Source organism: Ranitomeya variabilis, chromosome 7, assembly GCF_051348905.1.
Source record: "Ranitomeya variabilis isolate aRanVar5 chromosome 7, aRanVar5.hap1, whole genome shotgun sequence".
NCBI lineage: Eukaryota > Metazoa > Chordata > Amphibia > Anura > Dendrobatidae > Ranitomeya > Ranitomeya variabilis.
The window spans coordinates 186,233,933-186,259,209 of record NC_135238.1 but is presented as its reverse complement, the minus strand read 5'-3'; the positions used below and the strand labels follow the sequence as shown (position 1 = coordinate 186,259,209).

The window sequence follows — 25,277 nt, the reverse complement described above, 5'->3', positions numbered from 1 at the left end:
AGCGGTTCTGCCGCTGCGGTTCCGCAGTTTTTTTCCATGCAGGGTACAGTACATTGTACCCTATGGAAAACAGGAACCGCTGTGCACATGATCCTGAATTTTAAAAAAAAAACCGCGCTGAATAGCTGCGGGAAAAAAGAAGGAGCATGTCACTTCTTTGCCCGAAACAGCAGCGGTTCTGCACCCATAGACCTCCATTGTGAGGTCAAACCCGCAGTAAAACCCGCAGATCAAAAATATATCTGCGGGTTTTATTGCGGTTTGTGGTGCAGAACCGCTGCAGCCGGAAGTGCGGGGAAGCCGGCGGAAGTGCGTGGGCGGAAGTGCTTGGGCGGAGAGACATGGAGGCATACCGTCGCATGGGGATCGTGTCGGCCGTTTGATTGATTTGGTATGTGTGTGTGTGTGTGTGTGTGTGTGTGTGTGTGTGTGTGTGCGTGTGTGTCCCCATGCGACGCTAGTGCCTCCATTGTGCTAAGTCGCCGTATGGGACTACTACTCCCATCCGGTATTAGGATGGGAGAGTTGTTCCTGTGTCCGGCGACTTAGCACAGTTGTAAAGTTACACAAAACACCTACACACAATACACATACATGACACACAGTACAGTACATACAACACATAACACAGAGTATATACTCACCAACAGCACACTTGTAGGCGAAGCCCTCGATCCCCTAGATAAAATCCCAAAATAAAAAAACAAATCCATACTCCCTGTCCGCAGAATCCATAAAACGAGTGTCCCACGCCGATTGGCTGCTCTCCGGCGATACACTGCCAGGAGCGAAGATCCTAGCAGTGTATCGCGTACTGTCCCGGAGTTCAATGGCTCCGGCGTCTCGGTTAACAGCAGTACAGCTGCGTTGAACTTTCCCACGCAGCACTGCCGTTAAGCGAGAGTGCTGGGGTCAATGACCGCCGGTTAACTTGCTCGCGCATGCGCAGTGACACACCGACAGGAACTATGGCTCCTGTCAGTGTGTTGCTGCAGCCGTGGAGAGCAGACATATCTCTGGATGTGTCTGTTCTCCATGGAAAATCTTTGTGGGATGCGTGGCACTTAAATACGTGGCAATTAAATACGTGACACGTGTCACTTATACGTGATACGTGTCACTTAAATACGTGACACGTGTCACTTATACGTGATACGTGTCACTTAAATACGTGATACGTGGCACTGAAATACGTGATACGTGGCACTGAAATACGTGGCACGTGGCACTGAAATACGTGGCACGTGGCACTGAAATACGTGGCACGTGGCACTTAACTACGTGGCACTTAAATACGTGGCACGTGGCACTTAACTACGTGGCACGTGGCACTTAAATACGTGGCACGTGGCACTTAACTACGTGGCACGTGGCACTTAAATACGTGGCACGTGGCACTTAACTATGTGGCACTTAAATACGTGGCACGTGGCACTTAAATACGTGGCACGTGGCACTTAAATACGTGGCACGTGGCACTGAAATACGTGGCACTTAGGCTATGTTCACATTTGCGTTGTGCGCCGCAGCGTCGGCGCCGCAACACACAACGCAAACTAAAACGCAGCAAAACACATGCACAACGCTGCGTTTTGCGCCGCATGCGTCCTTTTTTTGATTTATTTTGGACGCAGCAAAAATGCAACTTGCTGCGTCCTCTGCACCCGGATGCGTGCGCTGCAGTGATGCATGCGGCGCAAAACGCGGAGCGCTGTCATTCAAAACACGTCCACTCATTTTGGTGTTTAGTCCCAAAATGGAGGATGGAAGAAGAAAAGGGTTGGACAAGGAAATGACATCATTTCTTTTTTTTTTTTCCCCCACTGCAGTTAAAGCTTTATTTGTGTCAAACACAGACAATCTGCAGAGAAAACTGCAGAGAAAACTGCATAAAAAAATGCACTAAAAACCGCATCAAAAACGCATCAAAAACGCACCAAAAACGCACCAAAAAAGCACCTGCGTTTTCTGCCAAGAGCTGCGGTTTTTGACCTGAAAAAAAAGGATTGAAATCAGGATCGTGTGAACATACCCTAACAGGAGAAATTGGATCCCAGGAGTTATTGGGCAATTTCTCCTGAGTACGCTGATACCCCCTATGTGTGGGGATAAACCACTGTTTGGGCTCTTGGCGGAACACAAAAAGGAAGGAGCGCCAGATTTTACTGTTATGTTTTGCAGGTGCCATGACCCACTGGGAGAGCCCATGAGGAGCTAAAACATCAGAACCCCCCATAAGTGACCCCATTTTACCAACTACACCTCTCAATGAATTTATCTAGCGGTGCAGTGATCATATTGACACCATGGGTGTGCCACAGAATTTTATACCATTGGGCAGTGAGGACAAAATAACTGCATTTTTAGCACCAAAATTTTGTTTCAGCCAAATATTTTATAAATGGGTAAAATGGCAACAAAATTTGTCCCACAATTTCTAGTGAACGTTGCAGTACCCCATGTGTGGCTGTACACTACTGCTTAGCCATGCAGAGATGCCTGTTCAAGTGAATGGGTCTGTGCACATGTCAGTGTGTTTCCACAGACCGTGTGTCCGTGGGCAAAACACGCTGACATGTCCATTTTTTAATGTCAGAACGGGCCATAAAACGTCCCGCACACGTGCATTCACATAACATACATGGATGTCATCAATGTGACACGCATCGGCACTAGGAAAGAAGCGTTACAGTAAACGCTGTTCCCCGGCGCTGGGTGCTGAACACGGCTCTTTTCATTCTACCCTGCTCTGCCGGAGATCTGCAGGAGCAGGGGAGATTGATGAGAGTTACATTTAAGTAATAAAAGAGGCAACAGTAATTTAAAAAAAATGGCGTGGGTTCCCCCCTATTTTTGATAACCAGTCAGACACAACTCACAGCTGGGGGCTGCAACCCACAGCTCTCAGCTTCAGCAAGGTTGGTTATCAAGAATAGAGGGGTCCCCACGCTGTTTTTTTTTTAAATTATTTATATAAATAATTTTTAAAATAGCATGAGGTCCCCCTGTTTTTGACAACCAGCCTTGATAAAGCTCACAGCTGGGAACTGGTATTCTGAGGCTGGTAAGGGGCCATGGATATTGGCCCCTCCAACCTAAAAACAGCAGCCCACAGCTGCCCAGAAAAGGCACATCTATTACATGTGCCAATTCTGGCGCTGTGCCCTGCTCTTCCCACTTGCCCTGTAGCGGTGGCAAGTCGGGTAATATTTGTGGGGGGTTGATGTCACCTTTCAGGTGATATCAAGCTCTCAGCTTAGTAATGGACACCTATCCATTACTAAGCCTATAGTTATATGGTAAATAAGACACAGCCGGAATACAGTCCTTTATTTGAAAAAATGTCACAGACTCCTTTATTAATCTCAGTTAAACCATACTTACTGCATTGCCTAATTCCACTGAAGCCCTCGATCTCCTGTAATAAAAATGAAATAAAAAAGCAACAATATACCCATACCTGTCCAGCTTTGTGTCCCACGCAGTAATCTATGTCTGGGAGGATATACAGTTTTCAACCTGGACGGTGCTAAGATGCCACCGTCTCGGCCGAAAACCACTGGTGAATCAGCTGCTGGGAACGCAGCGTCAGTAACCAGAGGTGACGTCATAGAGGTCACCTTCAGTCACTGAGCTCCGTTCCCAGTCTGGCTGCGCTGCGATCAGATCCCCGCTAGCACAGTGAGCGCACATGGTGCTAGCGGGGATCTCACCGAAGTCGACGCAGCGTCAGTATTCAAGGGTGACGTCATAGAGGTTACCTTCGGTCACTGGTTGTCAAAAATGGGGGGGACCAAATAAGTAAAAAAAAAAAAAAAAAAAAACAGTGTGGGGACCCCTCTATTCTTGATAACCAGCCTTGCTGAAGCTGAAAGCTGAGGGTTGCAGCACACAGCTGTGAGTTTTGTCTGGCTGGTTATCAAAAATAGGGGGGAACCCACACAGTGTTATTTTTTTTAAATTACCGTAATTATTTACAGCGCAGGAGCGGCAGATGAATACGCCAAACGCTGCTCCTGCTGTCACTGATATTAGCTGCAGCAGGGGTGGGATCATGGGAGTAATAGTCCTAGATTCAGCTGCCACCTGCTGTCTCTTTTATTACTTAAATATAACTCTCATCTTTCTCCTCTGCTCGCGCTGATCGCCGGCAGAGCAGGGCAGAAGGATGAGAACCGTGTTCAGCACCCGGCACCGGGGAACAGCGCTTACTGTAATACTTCTTCCCTGGCGCCAGTCCTTGTGGTATTGATGCAGCACACGCATGCCACACGTGTGCCGCAAGTATTACACACGTGGACACTGACATCTCCGGTACCGGAAATATCAGGACGTGTGAAAGAGACGTTATAGTGGGGTTTTATAGCGGATTTTTATATTTGGCAGCTGTCACATGCTAAAATATTAAAATTTATATTAAAAATAAAATAAATGTTTTTTGTTTCTCCACATTTTGAGAGCTATAATTTTTCCATATTTTGGTCCACAGAGTCATGTGAGGTCTTGTTTTTTGCGGGGCGAACTGACTTTTTATTGGTGACATTTTCGGGCATGTGACATTTTTTGATCGCTTTCTATTCCGATTTTTGAAGGTAGAATGAGCAAAAAACAGCTATTCATGAATTTCCTTTTTTGGGAGGTGTTGATACCGTTCCACGTTTGGTAACATTTATAAAACAGTTTTATTCTTTGGGTCAGTATGATTACAGCGATAACTCATTTATATAATTTTTTTATGTTTTGGCGCTTTTATATAATCAAAACTATTTTATAGAAAAAAAATTTGCGTCGCTTTATTCTGAGGACTATAACTTTATTTTTTCGCTGATGGAGCTATATGGGGGCTTCTTTTTTGCGGGACAAGATGACATTTTCAGTGGTCCCATGGGAATTTATATCCATCTTTTTGATCGCGTGTTATTCCACTTTTAGTTCGGCTGTATGATGATAAAGCATTTTTTTTTATGGTGTTCACTAAAGGGGTTAAGTATTTGGACAGTTTTATAGGTTGGGTCATTGCGGATGCGGCGATATCAAATATGTGTATTTTTTATTGTTTAGATTTTTTCATTCAAATATTTATTTAGTGATAAAATATATATTGATTTTTTTTATTAGTTTTGATTTTTTTTTTTTTTTTTTTATATTTTTACAATTACATTTTTTTTCCAACTTTTTTACTTTGTCCCACTATGGGACAATCATTTTTTGCAGGCTGATCGCTTCTATAGCATGTAGATAAAGCGCATGATCATCAAGTTTCCTCGCTCTGGTCTCCCTCGTCAAAGCTGAAGCGAAACGCGCGTTGGGCCGTGCGGGCTTATCATTAGGGTATGTTTGACCATGGTAACATTTCATATGATTATGTTTGGTGCACCTTATAATTATTAGGTCTCATTTGTTTATTTATTCCCCTTATTTATGTTCATTGTGAATGGGATGTTATGGTATTTATTTGAGGGCCTATTATTTATTTATATATTTTTAATAAATGCACAGTGTTCACTTTAAATTGGGTACTTACCCCATATATGCACTTTATATTGAATCATGAACACGTAGTGCAATATAATTCATTTGGTACACCTGTAGTATTAATTTGGATGCATGCACAACGTTCATTTTATTTTTTATTCTCTATCTTGTTATATGTAATATAATATGAAATGAGAACAGTGCAATGAAATGAAATATACCTCAACTGTAATGTAATGTACTTTTTTACGTTGAGATTTATATGTCCATGGTATGATTTTTGTTTACCCTAGAAATTTATTGTTTTATATGATTTACTATACCCTTTAATGATAATCTGCACTCTATTGCCACCTGGTGGTCCTTTCTTTTATTGTAATATTGTTATCATTATGTCTATAACTAGATGGTGGCCCGATTCTAACGCATTGGATATTCTAGAATATGCATGTCCACGTAGTATATTGCCCAGCGACGTAGTATATTGCCCAGTCACGTACTATATTGCCCAGCGACGTAGTATATTGCCCAGCCACGTAGTATATTGCCCAGTCACGTAGTATATTGCCCAGTCACATAGTATATACAGCACAGAGCCACGTAGTATATTGCCAAGTCACGTAGTATATTGCCCAGCGACGTAGTATATTGCCCAGCCACGTAGTATATTGCCCAGCGATGTAGTATATTGCCCAGTTACGTAGTATATTGCCCAGTGATGTAGTATACAGCACAGAGCCACGTAGTATATTGCCAAGTCAGGTAGTATATTGCCCAGCGATGTAGTATATTGCCCAGCCATGTAGTATATTGCCCAGTGACGTAGTATATTGCCCAGCCATAGTAAATTGCCCAGTCACGTAGTATATTGCCCAGTGACGTAGTATATTGCCCAGTTACGTAGTATATTGCCCAGTCACGTAGTATATTGCCCAGTGACGTAGTATACAGCACAGAGCCACGTAGTATATTGCCAAGTCACGTAGTATATTGCCCAGCGACGTAGTATATTGCCCAGCCACGTAGTATATTGCCCAGCGACGTAGTATATTGCTCAGCGACGTAGTATATTGCCCAATTACGTAATATATTGCCCAGCTACGTAGTATACAGCACAGAGCCACGTAGTATATTGCCCAGCGACGTAGTATATTGGCCAGTCACGTAGTATATTGCCCAGCCACGTAGTATATTGCCCAGCGACGTAGTATATTGCCCACTTACGTAGTATATTGCCCAGTCACGTAGTATATTGCCGAGTGACGTAATATACAGCACAGAGCCACGTAGTATATTGCCAAGTCACATAGTATATTGCCCAGCGACGTAGTATATTGCCCAGTTACGTAGTATATTGCCCAGCGACGTAGTATATTGCCCAGCGACGTAGTATATTGCCCAGCCACGTAGTATATTGCTCAGCGCCGTAGTATATTGCCCAATTACGTAATATATTGCCCAGCGACGTAGTATACAGCACAGAGTCACGTAGTATATTGCCCAGTTACATAGTATATTGCCCAGCGACGTAGTATATTGCCCAGCCACGTAGTATATTGCTCAGCGCGTAGTATATTGCCCAATTACGTAATATATTGCCCAGCGACGTAGTATACAGCACAGAGCCACGTAGTATATTGCCCAGTTACATAGTATATTGCCCAGCGACGTAGTATATTGCCCAGCCACGTAGTATATTGCTCAGCGCCGTAGTATATTGCCCAATTACGTAATATATTGCCCAGCGACGTAGTATACAGCACAGAGCCACGTAGTATATTGCCCAGCGACGTAGTATATTGCCCAGCCACGTAGTATATTGCTCAGCGCCGTAGTATATTGCCCAATTACGTAATATATTGCCCAGCGACGTAGTATACAGCACAGAGCCACGTAGTATATTGGCCAGTCACGTAGTATATTGCCCAGCGAAGTAGTATACAGCACAGAGCCACGTAGTATATTGCCCAGCTATGTAGTATATTGCCCAGCCACGTTTGTCACAGGTTAAAAAATAAAAAATAAACATATACTCACCTTTCCAAGGGCCCTTTGTAGTCCACGGCAGCTTCCGGTCCTAGGGTTGGTCTGAGCGCAGGACCTGTGATGACGTCGAGGTCATATGACCGTGTAGCGGTCACATGACCGTGACGTCACGGCAGGTCCTTTCCACGCAGGCGCGCAGGACTTGTGATGACATCGCGGTCACATGACCGTGACGTCATGGCAGATCATTCTGCCACACCATCTTTGCCACCGCAACCTGCAATGGAAGATGGCGGGCTGCGCGAGTGGCTCAGCGGACTACAGAGGGTGAGTATAGCAGGTTTTTTTTTTTTATTTATTAATTTTAACATTACATTTTGTACTATTGATGCCGCATAGGCAGCGTCAATAGTACAAAGTTGGGGACACACAGGGTTAATAGCGGCGGTAACGGAGTGCGTTACCCGCGGCATAACGCGGTCCGTTACCGCCGGCATTAACCCTGTGTGAGCGGTGACCGGAGGGGTGTATGCGGGCGCCGGGCAGTGAGTGCGGGAAGTAAGGAGCGGCCATTTTTTTCCGGACTGTGCGCGTCGCTGATTGGTCGCGGCAGCCATGACAGGCAGCTGGCGAGACCAATCAGCGAACGAATAACCGCGACAGACAGACAGACAGACGGAAGTACCCTTAGACAATTATATAGTAGATAAAATTTATATTTTAGTCAAAAATCTTTGGTTGTCGTTTCATATTTATAGGTGTTTTATAAAAAATAAGCTAGACATGTTTGGTGCCTATGAACTCGTAATGACCTGGAGAATCATAATGGCAGGTCAGTTTTAGCATTTGGTGAACCTAGCAAAAAAGCCAAACAAAAAAACAGTGTGGGATTGCACTTTCTTTGCAATTTCACCGCACTTGGATTTTTTTCCCGTTTTCTGATACACAACATGGTAAAACCAATGTCTTTCAAAAGTACAACTCGCCCCGCAAAAAATAAGCACTCACATGGCCATATTGACGGAAAAATAAAAAGGTTATGGCTCTGGGAAGGACGGGAGCGAAAAACAAAAACACAAAAACGAAAATACCTCCAGGGGTTAAGGGGGTTAAAAAGGTGAAAAATAAAATTCTCTCAGATCGATGTATACATGGAGGGGAGAAGGGGCGACGCACGCGGTATCGGTGCAGCACGTCCTCCTTTATTCTGTACAGTGCGAGCTTATCCACTTTTAGTTCGGCGGTATGATGATAAAGCATTTTTTTTTTATGGTGTTCACTAAAGGGGTTAAGTATTTGGACAGTTTTATAGGTTGGGTCATTGCGGATGCGGCGATATCAAATATGTGTATTTTTTATTGTTTAGATTTTTTCATTCAAATATTTATTTAGTGATAAAATATATATTGATTTTTTTATTACTAGTTTTGATTTTTTTTTATATATATATATTTTTACAATTACATTTTTTTTCCAACTTTTTTATATTGTCCCACTATGGGACAATCATTTTTTGCAGGCTGATCGCTTCTATAGCATGTAGATAAAGCGCATGATCATCAAGTTTCCTCGCTCTGGTCTCCCTCGTCAAAGCTGAAGCGAAACGCGCGTTGGGCCGTGCGGGCTTATCATTAGGGTATGTTTGACCATGGTAACATTTCATATGATTATGTTTGGTGCACCTTATAATTATTAGGTCTCATTTGTTTATTTATTCCCCTCATTTATGTTCATTGTGAATGGGATGTTATGGTATTTATTTGAGGGCCTATTATTTATTTATATATTTTTAATAAATGCACAGTGTTCACTTTAAATTGGGTACTTACCCCATATATGCACTTTATATTGAATCATGAACACGTAGTGCAATATAATTCATTTGGTACACCTGTAGTATTAATTTGGATGCATGCACAACGTTCATTTTATTTTTTATTCTCTATCTTGTTATATGTAATATAATATGAAATGAGAACAGTGCAATGAAATGAAATATACCTCAACTTTAATTAATGTACTTTTTTACGTTGAGATTTATATGTCCATGGTATGATTTTTGTTTACCCTAGAAATTTATTGTTTTATATGATTTACTATACCCTTTAATGATAATCTGCACTCTATTGCCACCTGGTGGTCCTTTCTTTTATTGTAATATTGTTATCATTATGTCTATAACTAGATGGTGGCCCGATTCTAACGCATTGGATATTCTAGAATATGCATGTCCACGTAGTATATTGCCCAGCGACGTAGTATATTGCCCAGTCACATAGTATATTGCCCAGCGACGTAGTATATTGCCCAGCCATGTAGTATATTGCCCAGCGATGTAGTATATTGCCCAGCCACGTAGTATATTGCCCAGTGACGTAGTATATTGCCCAGCCATGTAGTATATTGCCCAGCGACGTAGTATATTGCCCAGTCATGTAGTATATTGCCCAGTCATGTAGTATATTGCCCAGCGATGTAGTATATTGCCCAGCGACGTAGTATATTGCCCAGCGACGTAGTATATTGCCCAGTCATGTAGTATATTGCCCAGTCATGTAGTATATTGCCCAGCGATGTAGTATATTGCCCAGCCATGTAGTATATTGCCCAGCGATGTAGTATATTGCCCAGCCACGTAGTATATTGTCCAGCGACGTAGTATATTGCCCAGCGACGTAGTATATCGCCCAGTCATGTAGTATATTGCCCAGTCATGTAGTATATTGCCCAGTCATGTAGTATATTGCCCAGTCATGTAGTATATTGCCCAGTCATGTAGTATATTGCCCAGCGATGTAGTATATTGCCCAGCCATGTAGTATATTGCCCAGCGATGTAGTATATTGCCCAGCCATGTAGTATATTGCCCAGCCATGTAGTATATTGCCCAGCTACGTAGTATATTGCCCAGCCATGTAGTATTTAGTATATTGCCCAGCCACGTAGTATATTGCCCAGCCAGGTAGTATATTGCCCAGTGACGTAGTATATTGCCCAGCCACATAGTATATTGCCCAGTCACGTACTATATTGCCCAGTGACGTAGTATATTGCCCAGCCACGTAGTATATTGCCCAGTCACGTAGTATATTGCCCAGTCACGTAGTATACAGCACAGAGCCACGTAGTATATTGCCAAGTCACGTAGAATATTGCCCAGCGACGTAGTATATTGCCCAGCCACGTAGTATATTGCCCAGCGATGTAGTATATTGCCCAGTTACGTAGTATATTGCCCAGTGACGTAGTATACAGCACAGAGCCACGTAGTATATTGCCCAGTGACGTAGTATATTGCCCAGCCATAGTAAATTGCCCAGTCACGTAGTATATTGCCCAGTTACGTAGTATATTGCCCAGTCACGTAGTATATTGCCCAGTGACGTAGTATACAGCACAGAGCCACGTAGTATATTGCCAAGTCACGTAGTATATTGCCCAGCGACGTAGTATATTGCTCAGCGACGTAGTATATTGCCCAATTACGTAATATATTGCCCAGCTACGTAGTATACAGCACAGAGCCACGTAGTATATTGGCCAGTCACGTAGTATATTGCCCAGCCACGTAGTATATTGCCCAGCGACGTAGTATATTGCCCACTTACGTAGTATATTGCCCAGTCACGTAGTATATTGCCGAGTGACGTAATATACAGCACAGAGCCACGTAGTATATTGCCAAGTCACGTAGTATATTGCCCAGCGACGTAGTATATTGCCCAGTTACGTAGTATATTGCCCAGCGACGTAGTATATTGCCCACTTACGTAGTATATTGCCCAGTCACTTAGTATATTGCCCAGTGACGTAATATACAGCACAGAGCCACGTAGTATATTGCCAAGTCACGTAGTATATTGCCCAGCGACGTAGTATATTGCCCAGTTACGTAGTATATTGCCCAGCGACGTAGTATATTGCCCAGCGACGTAGTATATTGCCCAGCCACGTAGTATATTGCTCAGCGCCGTAGTATATTGCCCAATTACGTAATATATTGCCCAGCGACGTAGTATACAGCACAGAGCCACGTAGTATATTGGCCAGTCACGTAGTATATTGCCCAGCGAAGTAGTATACAGCACAGAGCCACGTAGTATATTGCCCAGCTATGTAGTATATTGCCCAGCCACGTTTGTCACAGGTTAAAAAATAAAAAATAAACATATACTCACCTTTCCAAGGGCCCTTTGTAGTCCACGGCAGCTTCCGGTCCTAGGGTTGGTCTGAGCGCAGGACCTGTGATGACGTCGAGGTCATATGACCGTGTAGTGGTCACATGACCGTGACCTCACGGCAGGTCCTTTCCACGCAGGCGCGCAGGACTTGTGATGACATCGCGGTCACATGACCGTGACGTCATGGCAGATCATTCTGCCATACCATCATTGCCACCGCAACCTGCAATGGAAGATGGCGGGCTGCGCGAGTGGCTCAGCGGACTACAGAGGGTGAGTATAGCAGGTTTTTTTTTTAATTATTTTTAACATTACATTTTGTACTATTGATGCCGCATAGGCAGCGTCAATAGTACAAAGTTGGGGACACACAGGGTTAATAGCGGCAGTAACGGAGTGCGTTACCCGCGGCATAACGCGGTCCGTTACCGCCAGCATTAACCCTGTGTGAGCGGTGACCGGAGGGGTGTATGCGGGCGCCAGGCAGTGAGTGCGGGAAGTAAGGAGCGGCCATTTTTTTCCGGACTGTGCGCGTCGCTGATTGGTCGCGGCAGCCATGACAGGCAGCTGGCGAGACCAATCAGCGAACGAATAACCGCGACAGACAGACAGACAGACGGAAGTACCCTTAGACAATTATATAGTAGATAAAATTTATATTTTAGTCAAAAATCTTTGGTTGTCGTTTCATATTTATAGGTGTTTTATAAAAAATAAGCTAGACATGTTTGGTGCCTATGAACTCGTAATGACCTGGAGAATCATAATGGCAGGTCAGTTTTAGCATTTGGTGAACCTAGCAAAAAAGCCAAACAAAAAAACAGTGTGGGATTGCACTTTCTTTGCAATTTCACCGCACTTGGATTTTTTTCCCGTTTTCTGATACACAACATGGTAAAACCAATGTCTTTCAAAAGTACAACTCGCCCCGCAAAAAATAAGCCCTCACATGGCCATATTGACGGAAAAATAAAAAGGTTATGGCTCTGGGAAGGAGGGGAGCGAAAAACAAAAACACAAAAACGAAAATACCTCCAGGGGTTAAGGGGGTTAAAAAGGTGAAAAATAAAATTCTCTCAGATCGATGTATACATGGAGGGGAGAAGGGGCGACGCACGCGGTATTGGTGCAGCACGTCCTCCTTTATTCTGTACAGTGCGAGCAATCACAGTGCTGCGGGTGCAAGGCGCCTAAAAGAGCAAAAATAAATCAATGTCCGCTCGCCATCTCTCCAACCATCAGTCGCCCCCATACAGATTAGACCATCGGCAAAAACTGTCGATATTGGGGAGTTCAGCGGGACATCAGTATAATGTGTATGGAACCTTCTGTGCGGTGTCCAAAGCCCCGGAGCCTTATCATACCTCTATTTGCTGTACTTCTATTGTTCTCTGTTATCAGCCAAACAGAATGAAGGAACCTTGTCCTTGATATCTGCTCAGAAAAATACAATCTCCTCTTGTATCAGGCTAGGAGTGCCCGGCTGTCATCTATTGCTCTCTGTTGTCAGCCGTCTGTGACTGCGGAAGGGCCTTATAGCAGAATTTTAGTTTATACTATAATTATATACTTTCCCTCTTTTAGATCCTGCAGGCTGATGGCGGCAATTACTGTTGTGAATTCCGTTCTCGAACTCCCTCCTGTGGTCATGAATGGTACTTTGGTGAGTTCTGTCTGTGGACTCCCTCTGGTGGCTGTTAGTGGAGCTGCTGGTTCTTAAAGTTACTTCCTCAGCTGCCCTCGTTTAGGGCTAGGCTGGCTTCTCTATTTAACTCCACTCAGATCGTTACTTGATTCCATCTGTCAATGTCTCAGTACTGGTTCAGATCTCTCTTGGATCTTTCTGATGACCTGTCTACTCCAGCAGAAGCTAAGTCCCTGCTAGTTCATTTGTTGTTCATTGTGTACTGAATATATTTCTTAGTACTTGCTAAGTTCTAGTCCAGCTTGCTATCATGATGTTGCCTTGCTAGCTGGACGCTCTGGGGTGCAGAGTGGCACCTCCGCACCGTGAGTCGGTGCGGGGGTCTTTTTGCACACTCTGCATGTTTTTTTTGTAGTTTTTTTGTGCTGACCGCAAAGATCCCTTTTCTATCTTCTGTCTATTTAGTAAGACTGGCCTCCTTTGCTGAAACCTGTTTCATTCCTGTGTTTGTGACTTTCCTCTTAACTCACAGTCAATATTTGTGGGGGGCTGCCTTTTCCTTTGGGGAATTTCTCTGAGGCAAGGTAAGGTGTTGTGAACTCTGTTCTCGAACTCCCTCCTGAGGTCAGGAATGGTATTTCTGTGAGTTCTGTCCATGGATTCACTCTGGTGGCTGAAAGTGGAGCTGCTGGTCTTGAAGTGGCTTCCTCAGCTGCATCGTTTAGGACTGGGCTGGTTCCTCTATTTAACTCTGCTCAGATCGTTATTTGATGCCAACTGTCAATGTATCAGTACTGGTTCAGATCTCACTTGGATCTCCTGATGACCTGTCTACTTCAGCAGAAGCTAAGTCCCTGCTAAGCTCATTTGTTGTTCATTTGTGTGCTGAATATATTTCTGAGTACCTGCTAAGTTTCTGTCCAGCTGGTTATCATGATATTGTCTCGCTAGCGGGAAGCTCTGGGTTACAGAGTGGCACCACCGCACCGTGAGTCGGTGCGGGGGTTTTTTGCTCACTCTGCGTGGCTTTTTGTAGTTTTTTGTGCTGACCGCAAAGATCCCTTTATCTATCTTCTGTCTATTTAGTAAGTCTGGCCTCCTTTGCTGAAACCTGTCTCATTCCTGTGTTTGTGCCTTCCTCTTAACTCACAGTCAATATATGTGGGGGGCTGCCCTTTTCCTTTGGGGAATTTCTCTGAGGCAAGGTGAGGCTATATTTCTCTTTAGGGGTAGTTACCTCTCAGGCTGTGAAGAGTCGTCTAGGCAGTCAGGTACGATCCACGGCTAATTCTAGTGTGTGTGATAATAGGATTAGGGTTGCGGTCAGCAGAGCTCCCACTTCCCAGAGCTCGCTCTATTTTTGCAGTTTGACTATCAGGTCATTCCAGGTGCTCCTAACCACCAGGTCCATAACAGTACAGCTGGCCACAAAGTGTTAATGCATCTCAATAGAGGGATAAGAGAAGTTCTGAGACCATTTTTTTTTCTCTGCAGTGTGTTTTGCCTTTTTTTCCCCCTAAACCTCTGGGTGGTTCAGGACTCAGGTGTAGAGATGGACATTCAAGGTCTGTCCTCTTGTGTGGATAATCTCACTGCAAGTGTACAAAGCATTCAGGATTATGTAGTTCAGAATCCTATGTTAGAGCCTAGAATCCCAATTCCTGACTTGTTTTCTGGGGATAGATCTAAGTTTCTGAATTTCAAGAATAATTGTAAACTGTTTCTTGCTCTGAAACCTTGCTCCTCTGGTGACCCTAGTCAGCAAGTTAAAATCATTATTTCCTTGTTGCGTGGTGACCCTCAAGACTAGGCATTCTCCCTTGCGCCAGGAGATCCTGCATTGCTTAATCTAGATGCGTTTTTTCTGGCGCTTGGATTGCTCTATGACGAACCAAATTCTGTGGATCAGGCAGAGAAAATCTTGCTGGCTCTATGTCAGGGTCAGGATGATGCTGAAATGTATTGTCAGAAGTTCAGAAAGTGGTCTGTGCTTACTCAATGGAATAAGTGTGCCCTGGCAGCAATTTATAGAAAGGGTCTTTCTGAGGGCCTTAAGGATGTTATGGTGGGGTTCCCCACGCCTGCTGGTCTGAATGAATCAATGTCCTTGGCTATTCAGATCGATCGGCGTTTGCGGGAGCGGAAAGTTGTGCACCATATGGCGGTGTCCTCTGAGCAGATGCCTGAGCCTATGCAATGTGATAGGACTTTGACCAGAGCTGAACGGCAAGAGCACAGACGTCAGAATGGGCTGTGTTTTTACTGTGGTGACTCCACTCATGCTATTTCTGATTGTCCTAAGCGCACTAAGCGGTCCGCTAGGTCTGTCACCATTGGTACTATACAGCCTAAATTTCTTTTGTCCGTTACTTTAATTTGCTCTATGTCATCCTACTCTGTTATGGCGTTTGTGGATTCAGGCGCAGCCCTGAATTTGATGGACTTAGAATATGCCAGGCGCTGTGTTTTTTTCTTGGAGCCCTTGCAGCATCCTATTCCATTAAGGGGAATTGATGCTACGCCTTTGGCCAAGAATAAGCCTCAGTACTGGACCCAGTTGACCATGTGCATGGCTCCTGCACATCGGGAAGATATTCGCTTTTTGGTGTTGCATAATTTGCATGATGTGGTCGTGTTGGATTTGCCATGGCTACAGGTCCATAATCCAGTATTGGACTGGAAATCAATGTCTGTGTCCAGTTGGGGTTGTCAAGGGGCCCATGGTGATGTTCCAGCGTTGTCAATTTCTTCTTCCACTCCTTCTGAAGTACCTGAGTTTTTGTCGGATTACCAGGATGTATTTGATGAGCCCAAGTCCAGTGCCCTGCTGTTGTGAAATTGGATTCTGGGCTCCCCCGGTGGCCACTGGTGGAATTGAACTTGTGTGCATCATCCCCTCTGTTCACCTGTTCCCATCAGGATGTGGGAGTCGCTATTTAGCCTTGCTCCTCTGTTAGTTCCATGCCGGTCAACAATGTAATCAGAAGCCTTTCTGTGCATGTTCCTGCTTCTTGACAACTCCCAGCTAAGTTGGACTTTAGTCCTTGTTTGTTTTTGCATTTTGTTCCAGTTCACAGCTGTTGTTTCGTTTCTGTGTCTGGAAAGCTCTTGTGAACTGAAATTGCCACTCTGGTGTTATGAGTTAATACTAGAGTCTTAAAGTAATTTCAGAATGGTGTTTTGATAGGGTTTTCAGCTGACCATGAAAGTTCCCTTTCTGTCTTCCTGCTATCTAGTAAGCTGACCTCGATTTTGCTAAACCTATTTTCATACTACGTTTGTCATCTTCATCTAAAATCACCGCCAATATATGTGGGGGCCTCTGTCTGCCTTTTGGGGAAATTTCTCTAGAGGTGAGCCAGGACTGTATTTTCCTCTGCTAGGATTAGTTAGTCCTCCGGCTGGCGCTGGGCGTCTAGGGATAAAACGTAGGCACGCCACCCGGCTACTGTTAGTTGTGCGGCAGGTTTAGTTCATGGTCAGTTTTAGATTCCATCTTCCAAGAGCTAGTTCTTTAATATGCTGGGCTATGTTCTCTTGCCATTGAGAATCATGACAGTTTGACCGGCCCTAAAGGGTTAAATTAATTGGCAGAGAAAGGAGAGAAAGAAGAAGTCTGCTGAAATTTTTTTTTTTTTTCTCCAGTTCTGAGTGTTCTCATAATTGAATCACTTGCAAGTCTGCCTATATTGCAGCCTTCCTCGCTCTCTCTCCTTCTAATCCTTGAATGGCTCTGTGTTCACCTGTTTGAAATGGATCCTCAGAGTTTAGCTACAGGCTTGAATAACCTCATCACGAAGGTTCAAAATTTACAAGATTTTGTTGTTCATGCTCCTATGTCTGAACCTAGAATTCCTTTGCCTGAATTTTTCTCGGGGAATAGATCGTGCTTTCAAAATTTCAAAAATAATTGCAAATTGTTTTTGTCCCTGAAGTCTCGCTCTGCTGGAGATCCTGCACAGCAGGTCAGGATTGTAATTTCCTTGCTCCGGGGCGACCCTCAGGATTGGGCTTTTGCATTGGCTCCAGGGGATCCTGCGTTGCTCAATGTGGATGCGTTTTTTCTGGCTTTGGGGTTGCTTTATGAGGAACCTCATTTAGAGCTTCAGGCGGAAAAAGCCTTGATGTCCCTATCTCAGGGGCAAGATGAAGCTGAAATATACTGCCAAAAATTCCGTAAATGGTCTGTGCTTACTCAGTGGAATGAGTGCGCCCTGGCGGCGAATTTCAGAGAGGGTCTCTCTGATGCCATTAAGGATGTTATGGTGGGGTTCCCTGTGCCTGCGGGTCTGAATGAGTCCATGACAATGGCTATTCAGATCGATAGGCGTCTGCGGGAGCGCAAACCTGTGCACCATTTGGCGGTGTCTACTGAGAAGACGCCAGAGAATATGCAATGTGATAGAATTCTGTCCAGAAGCGAACGGCAGAATTTTAGACGAAAAAATGGGTTGTGCTTCTATTGTGGTGATTCAACTCATGTTATATCAGCATGCTCTAAGCGTACTAAGAAGCTTGACAAGTCTGTTTCAATTAGCACTTTACAGTCTAAGTTTATTCTATCTGTGACCCTGATTTGTTCTTTGTCATCTATTACTGCGGACGCCTATGTCGACTCTGGCGCCGCTTTGAGTCTTATGGATTGGTCCTTTGCCAAACGCTGTGGGTATGATTTAGAGCCTCTGGAAGCTCCTATACCTCTGAAGGGGATAGACTCCACCCCATTGGCTAGTAATAAGCCACAATACTGGACACAAGTAACTATGCGTATTAATCCGGATCACCAGGAGATTATTCGCTTTCTTGTGCTGTATAATCTACATGATGTTTTGGTGCTCGGATTGCCATGGCTGCAATCTCATAACCCAGTCCTCGACTGGAAAGCTATGTCTGTGTTAAGCTGGGGATGTAAGGGGACTCATGGGGACGTACCTTTGGTTTCCATTTCATCATCTATTCCCTCTGAGATTCCTGAATTCTTGTCTGACTATCGTGACGTTTTTGAAGAACCCAAGCTTGGTTCACTACCTCCGCACCGGGAGTGCGATTGTGCCATAGATTTGATTCCGGGTAGTAAATACCCTAAGGGTCGTTTATTTAATCTATCTGTGCCTGAACATGCTGCTATGCGAGAATATATAAAGGAGTCCTTGGAAAAGGGACATATTCGTCCTTCGTCATCTCCCTTAGGAGCCGGTTTTTTCTTTGTGTCTAAGAAAGATGGCTCTTTGAGGCCGTGTATTGATTATCGGCTTTTGAATAAAATCACGGTTAAATATCAATATCCGTTGCCACTGCTGACTGATTTGTTTGCTCGTATAAAGGGGGCCAAGTGGTTCTCTAAGATTGATCTCCGTGGGGCGTATAATTTGGTGCGAATTAAGCAGGGGGATGAGTGGAAAACCGCATTTAATACGCCCGAGGGCCACTTTGAGTATTTGGTGATGCCTTTTGGTCTTTCAAATGCCCCTTCAGTCTGTCAGTCCTTTATGCATGACATTTTCTGCGATTATTTGGATAAATTTATGATTGTGTATCTGGATGATATTCTGATTTTTTCGGATGACTGGGACTCTCATGTCCAGCAGGTCAGGAGGGTTTTTCAGGTTTTGCGGTCTAATTCCTTGTGTGTGAAGGGTTCTAAGTGCGTTTTTGGGGTTCAAAAGATTTCCTTCTTGGGATACATTTTTTCCCCCTCTTCCATCGAGATGGATCCTGTCAAGGTTCAGGCTATTTGTGATTGGACGCAACCTTCTTCTCTTAAGAGTCTTCAAAAATTTTTGGGCTTTGCTAACTTTTATCGTCGATTTATTGCTGGTTTTTCTGATGTGGTTAAACCATTGACTGATTTGACTAAGAAGGGTGCTGATGTTGCTGATTGGTCCCCTGCTGCTGTGGAAGCCTTTCAGGAGCTTAAGCGCCGCTTTTCTTCCGCCCCTGCGTTGCGTCAGCCTGATGTTGCTCTTCCTTTTCAGGTTGAGGTCGACGCTTCTGAAATCGGAGCTGGGGCGGTGTTGTCGCAGAGAAGTGCCGACTGCTCCGTGATGAGACCTTGTGCTTTTTTTTCTCGTAAATTTTCGCCCGCCGAGCGGAATTATGATATTGGGAATCGGGAGCTTTTGGCCATGAAGTGGGCTTTTGAGGAGTGGCGTCATTGGCTTGAGGGGGCTAGACATCAGGTGGTGGTATTGACCGACCACAAAAATTTAATTTATCTTGAGTCCGCCAGGCGCCTGAATCCTAGACAGGCGCGCTGGTCGTTGTTTTTCTCTCGGTTTGATTTTGTGGTGTCATACCTACCGGGTTCTAAGAATGTTAAGGCGGATGCCCTTTCTAGGAGTTTTGAGCCTGACTCCCCTGGTAATTCTGAACCTACAGGTATCCTTAAGGATGGAGTGATATTGTCTGCCGTTTCTCCAGACCTGCGGCGGGCCTTGCAGGAGTTTCAGGCGGATAGACCTGATCGTTGCCCACCTGGTAGACTGTTTGTTCCTGATGATTGGACCAGTAAAGTCATCTCTGAGGTTCATTCTTCTGCGTTGGCAGGTCATCCTGGAATCTTTGGTACCAGGGATTTGGTGGCAAGGTCCTTCTGGTGGCCTTCCCTGTCACGAGATGTGCGAGGCTTTGTGCAGTCTTGTGACGTTTGTGCTCGGGCCAAGCCTTGTTGTTCTCGGGCTAGTGGATTGTTGTTGCCCTTGCCTATCCCGAAGAGGCCTTGGACGCACATCTCGATGGATTTTATTTCGGATCTTCCTGTTTCTCAGAAGATGTCTGTCATCTGGGTGGTGTGTGACCGTTTCTCTAAGATGGTCCATTTGGTTCCCTTGCCTAAGTTGCCTTCCTCTTCCGAGTTGGTTCCTCTATTTTTTCAAAATGTGGTTCGTTTGCATGGTATTCCAGAGAATATCGTTTCGGACAGAGGAACCCAATTCGTGTCTAGATTTTGGCGGGCATTCTGTGCTAGGATGGGCATAGATTTGTCTTTTTCGTCTGCTTTCCATCCTTAGACTAATGGCCAGACCGAGCGGACTAATCAGACCTTGGAGACATATTTGAGGTGTTTTGTGTCCGCAGATCAGGATGATTGGGTTGCTTTTTTGCCATTAGCGGAGTTCGCCCTCAATAATCGGGCCAGCTCTGCCACCTTGGTGTCTCCGTTTTTCTGTAATTCGGGGTTTCATCCTCGATTTTCTTCCGGTCAGGTGGAATCTTCGGATTGTCCTGGAGTGGATGCTGTGGTGGAGAGGTTGCATCAGATCTGGGGGCAGGTAGTGGACAATTTGAAGCTGTCCCAGGAGAAGACTCAGCTTTTTGCCAACCGCCGTCGTCGTGTTGGTCCTCGGCTTTGTGTTGGGGACTTGGTGTGGTTGTCTTCTCGTTTTGTCCCTATGAGGGTTTCTTCTCCCAAGTTTAAGCCTCGGTTCATCGGCCCGTACAAGATATTGGAGATTCTTAACCCTGTGTCCTTCCGTTTGGACCTCCCTGCATCTTTTTCTATTCATAATGTTTTTCATCGGTCATTATTGCGCAGGTATGAGGTACCCGTTGTGCCTTCCGTTGAGCCTCCTGCTCCGGTGTTGGTTGAGGGCGAGTTGGAGTACGTTGTGGAAAAGATCTTGGACTCCCGTGTTTCCAGACGGAAACTCCAGTATCTGGTCAAATGGAAGGGATACGGTCAGGAGGATAATTCTTGGGTGACTGCCTCTGATGTTCATGCCTCCGATCTGGTCCGTGCCTTTCATAGGGCTCATCCTGATCGCCCTGGTGGTTCTGGTGAGGGTTCGGTGCCCCCTCCTTGAGGGGGGGGTACTGTTGTGAAATTGGATTCTGGGCTCCCCCGGTGGCCACTGGTGGAATTGAACTTGTGTGCATCATCCCCTCTGTTCACCTGTTCCCATCAGGATGTGGGAGTCGCTATTTAACCTTGCTCCTCTGTTAGTTCCATGCCGGTCAACAATGTAATCAGAAGCCTTTCTGTGCATGTTCCTGCTTCTTGACAACTCCCAGCTAAGTTGGACTTTAGTCCTTGTTTGTTTTTGCATTTTGTTCCAGTTCACAGCTGTTGTTTCGTTTCTGTGTCTAAAGCATAAAGTTGTAGCATACATAGTACATATAGGGAAAATCATACTATATAGTATATGTGAAAAGTATACCCTCCTAGATATGTATGTGACGGACTTCATAGGGACAACTGCCACAACAGAAATCCTAAATCACCACGAGAACACAGTTATATCCCATAAAAAATCACTTTTATTAATATATCTTTAAAAACACTAAATAGGCATAAATGACAAAGGCAGGGGTAATGGGACACCGAACCATAATACACTGTAAACACAGGGACCTGTGAAACCCCCCATGGCTAATACACCCAGCAGCACTAAATAGTAATAAGATAACAGCCCGTAACAATGAAAAGAATAATAGATAAATTACGACAGGCGTGATATCAAGCACCTACATAGGTGCAAACACAATTAAATATGCACTGTACCTGGTGTGTACACCAGCTGGGGGGCCCAGGACCCTCCCCGACACGCGTTTCGGAGCAGGAACACTGCTCCTTCCTCAGGGGGCGTGGGGGACCAAATGGAAGCAGCCGTCTTAAATACATGACCCAAAATAAATACACCCCAACACCTGCGCACACTGCCAAACCGCCGCCACTGCCGCCAACCGGAACCGGATGCACGCAATGTGCACGTGACCCGGCCCCAGGCAGCAGCAGGGCACCGCCGCAAGCAGAGGCCGCCAACCACGGCGACGATGCTGCCAGCCGGAACCGGAAACACGTGCAAAGCACGCGATCCGGCACCAGGCCGCAGCGAGGAAGCCGCCGCCAGCGCACCGCCAACCACAGCAGTCCCGCCGCCATCCGGAGCCGGAAACACGCGGGCCCACGTGATCCGGACTCCCATGGCAACGAGGACGCCACAGCCGGCGCAGCACAGACCAGTGTGGAAATGGCCACACTCGGGGGGTGAGAAAAAATGTATAAACGTAACAAAAAGGGGCACACACATATAACAATTAAGGAAAACAAAATGGCATAACATTAGGGAACAGTGAACAAGAATAGACATAGCCAAATATACATATCAAAGAAATATCTATACATAAATATCATGTCACAGAAATGATGTTCCTTTTTTGGCAAAAAATAACAAAAAAATACACCAAAAACAAAATCAAGAAAACAAACGACCAAGACAATATTGCTATACAAATGAAAAAATAGATATGTAATAAAAGGACACACATAAAACACATCAGAAAACCACCCCCCAAATCAAAAAACTATAACCTAAAACAATATATATGCAACCCAGCAATAAAATACATAAAGACCACGATACAGCTGACAAATATATCCCGCCAGCAACACATCATTCAGACCGTTCTTCTATTTTCCACTGCAAGCAAGATTGTAAATATATGGCCTAAATAATGGAAAATATAAAAACAATTAATAAAAACAATGTACATAGGAACAGTGGTCACATCAAAAATGAGCAGCAGCGGGGATCACAAGAAGGGAGCAAACGAAATGTTCTCGTTTAAGCCATCTGGATGGATGGTCCGTAATGTCCACATCCATCTCGTCTCTAACTGCGCCAAACGTTTAGAGAGGTTACCCCCTCTAATGTTTATATGTAAAAGATCAATACCACGGACACGTAATTGAGAGCTATCGCACTGGTGGAACTCTCTAAAATGACGCGGAAGAGTCTTTAAGGTGGTCACGTCCGTGCAGGTGGTAGCCGCCTCTATGCCCAACACATGCTCACGTACCCGGACCTTAAGTTGACGTGTGGTTAATCCCACATAAATAAGGCCACACGGGCACGTGGCATAATATATCACATAACGAGATATACATGTGATATGTTGTCTGATGGTAAACTGTTTCATACCATCAGAGGTGGAAAAAGTAGTACATCTATCTATGTTAGGACAGGCGACACACCTCCCGCACGGAACGCACCCACCCCCTTGCCGCATTTCATCAAGAAAGGTGGGAATACTCTGCCCAACATAATGACTGCGCGTCAATTGATCCCGTAGATTTTTAGCGCGTCTAAACGTAATGGGAGGATTATCAGGGAGGAATTTTTTGAAAATTGGGTCGACCTTCAAAATGGGCCAAGCGTTCTTAATGGCCGCACGCACCTTTTCATGCTGTGGGTTGTAGGAAGTGACAAACCGCACCATATTACCGCCACCTACTTTTCTCGGGGCTGTACTATACAGCAATTTATTACGATCGGAGTATTTAGCGCGGTGATAGGCCTTCTTAACACTCCGACCGCTGTACCCCCTGGACAAAAAACGTTGTTTTAATTCCTCCGCCCGCAACTCAAAATCGGTGTCAGTGGAACATATTCGGCGGAGGCGAAGAAACTGACCCACAGGGATTGCTCGAATCATATGGTGTGGATGGCAGGACGAGGCATGCAACAAAGTGTTTGTTGCCGTTTTTTTACGGAAAATGTCAGTCTGGATAAGGCCCAATCCATCTTTACATATGGTAACATCAAGAAAATCAATCCTATCAGGATCCCACACCGGGGTAAGGCGAATGTTGAGATCATTACTGTTTAAAGAGACGATAAATTGCGCAAGGTCGACGGCGTTGCCCTGCCAGACAAAGAAGATGTCGTCGATGTACCGCGTCCAAAGCAGGACGCGATCCATCGACCCCTGTTTGTCAGACAGGAAGAGATCCCTCTCCCACAGCCCCAGGAACAGATTGGCAATCTGTTCCTGGGGCTGTGGGAGAGGGATCTCTTCCTGTCTGACAAACAGGGGTCGATGGATCGCGTCCTGCTTTGGACGCGGTACATCGACGACATCTTCTTTGTCTGGCAGGGCAACGCCGTCGACCTTGCGCAATTTATCGTCTCTTTAAACAGTAATGATCTCAACATTCGCCTTACCCCGGTGTGGGATCCTGATAGGATTGATTTTCTTGATGTTACCATATGTAAAGATGGATTGGGCCTTATCCAGACTGACATTTTCCGTAAAAAAACGGCAACAAACACTTTGTTGCATGCCTCGTCCTGCCATCCACACCATATGATTCGAGCAATCCCTGTGGGTCAGTTTCTTCGCCTCCGCCGAATATGTTCCACTGACACCGATTTTGAGTTGCGGGCGGAGGAATTAAAACAACGTTTTTTGTCCAGGGGGTACAGCGGTCGGAGTGTTAAGAAGGCCTATCACCGCGCTAAATACTCCGATCGTAATAAATTGCTGTATAGTACAGCCCCGAGAAAAGTAGGTGGCGGTAATATGGTGCGGTTTGTCACTTCCTACAACCCACAGCATGAAAAGGTGCGTGCGGCCATTAAGAACGCTTGGCCCATTTTGAAGGTCGACCCAATTTTCAAAAAATTCCTCCCTGATAATCCTCCCATTACGTTTAGACGCGCTAAAAATCTACGGGATCAATTGACGCGCAGTCATTATGTTGGGCAGAGTATTCCCACCTTTCTTGATGAAATGCGGCAAGGGGGTGGGTGCGTTCCGTGCGGGAGGTGTGTCGCCTGTCCTAACATAGATAGATGTACTACTTTTTCCACCTCTGATGGTATGAAACAGTTTACCATCAGACAACATATCACATGTATATCTCGTTATGTGATATATTATGCCACGTGCCCGTGTGGCCTTATTTATGTGGGATTAACCACACGTCAACTTAAGGTCCGGGTACGTGAGCATGTGTTGGGCATAGAGGCGGCTACCACCTGCACGGACGTGACCACCTTAAAGACTCTTCCGCGTCATTTTAGAGAGTTCCACCAGTGCGATAGCTCTCAATTACGTGTCCGTGGTATTGATCTTTTACATATAAACATTAGAGGGGGTAACCTCTCTAAACGTTTGGCGCAGTTAGAGACGAGATGGATGTGGACATTACGGACCATCCATCCAGATGGCTTAAACGAGAACATTTCGTTTGCTCCCTTCTTGTGATC

General features: G+C 45.0%; 1 protein-coding gene across 3 annotated transcripts in view; it reads left to right on the top strand.

Annotated features, from left to right (window-relative positions):
* Window positions 1–25,277, top strand: part of LOC143784346 (endoribonuclease YbeY-like) — a 69,505-nt gene that overhangs the window by 5,228 nt on the left and 39,000 nt on the right. The window contains exon 1 of one of the 3 annotated variants that reach the window (XM_077272538.1): window positions 8,978–9,097. The exons of the other annotated variants lie outside the window; for them this stretch is intronic. The gene's annotated coding sequence lies outside the window, so the exon portion shown is untranslated. Of the gene's footprint in view, window positions 1–8,977; window positions 9,098–25,277 lie in introns of those variants that run through there. 3 annotated transcript variants of the gene reach the window in all.